At 48.3% G+C, this 1,319-nt stretch overlaps 1 long non-coding RNA gene across 2 annotated transcripts in view; it reads right to left on the minus strand.

The window, feature by feature from the left end:
- Positions 1–399: 399 nt before the first annotated feature.
- LOC115300292 overlaps positions 400–1,319 on the minus strand; it is a 3,804-nt gene continuing 2,884 nt past the window's right edge. For both annotated transcript variants that reach the window (XR_003912589.1, XR_003912588.1), the window contains exon 3: positions 400–547. This is a non-coding gene — a long non-coding RNA (uncharacterized LOC115300292). The remainder of the gene's footprint in view (positions 548–1,319) is intronic.

Below are 1,319 nucleotides of genomic sequence, written 5' to 3' on the forward strand. Positions count from 1 at the left end.
TTCTCCTGCACAGGGCCTTGACACATGCTGTCCCCTTCTCCTGGAGCCCTTCCCTTGAGATCCGTGTGCACCAGAGACTCCTCCCCTGGCCACTTCATTCACAAGGGCTCTCCACCCACGACTCTCTCTGTCCTCATGGCCTGGTTCATTTTCTCCATAGACATTATCGTTATCTTAAAGGATATCCCTGATTTGTTTACAAAATGTTTGTCTTCCTGATGAATATCCTCAAATATTGTCAGCTTACTCTAGAAATTAGTATGTAGAGAAAAGTAATGTATGAACTCAAGCTTCCCTGGATTATTTTTTTTTAGATCCTCACGCCATCTAAATCAGCCCTGACATCCTTCTAAAATGTATTATGACAGGCAAAGCGAGATGGTGAATTAAATGTTTAATTAATGCTTATTATTGCCAGTGTATTAGTTTCCAGTCAAATTTATGACCCGATAGATTTGCTGTCTTCATGAGTGACAGGTTGATGTCATATCACAGGCGTCTTGAGCATAAGCGGGGAGCCTGGTGAGCTTCTGTCGCCTTCCAGCTCCTCGGGAGGGAGGAAGCACGTTAGACCCAGACAGGCATGAGAGCACTCGCCCATTCATTCCACGAAACCTGATCGAGAGGCCGCTGCACACCAAGCTATGCCAGGCTCGGTGATGCTCGGATGAGAGCATATGCTTGCAGGTATTTATTCATTCAGCAAACACTTATTTCTGTCTCCGCCGTGTACAAAGTGTCGTGTTAGGCAGCGAACAAAATACCAATGGGAACAGGAAGTGTGCATCTGGTTCAGACTCTGGGCTCTCACGTACATTCACGCATAGGGAGCAACAGTGGGGGCTCTGACTGCGCAAACCCAACCACAAGTTCACCACTCTTGCTCGTAGATAGCACTCTGTCCTTGCCTTCCTTCCCCCCATTCTATCATTCTGCACCCCTGCATTTAAATTTTTTTTAATATTTTTTAAATTTATTTTTGAAAGACAGAGAGAGACGGCGTGAGCTGGGGAGGGTCAGCAAGAAAGGGAGACATCGAATCCAAAGACAGGCTCCAGGCTCTGAGCTAGCTATCAGCACAGAGCCGGATGCGGGGCTCGAACCCACGAACCGTGAGATCATGACCTGAGCCTAAGTTGGATGCCTAACCGACTGAACCACCCAGGTGCTCCTCTGCATTCCTGCATTTAATCCATCCCCAGGTGCTGATGGATGTTTCTCCACAGTGCACCCCCAATCCATCACTCATCTCCTGCCCTGCCTCCTCCCTCCTCATCTCTCGTCCACACGTCTGCAACACCCTGCTGTACTCCTCCCTC

The sequence above is a fragment of the Suricata suricatta genome, chromosome 8 (genome assembly GCF_006229205.1).
Source record: "Suricata suricatta isolate VVHF042 chromosome 8, meerkat_22Aug2017_6uvM2_HiC, whole genome shotgun sequence".
In the NCBI taxonomy this organism is placed as follows: Eukaryota; Metazoa; Chordata; class Mammalia; order Carnivora; family Herpestidae; genus Suricata; species Suricata suricatta.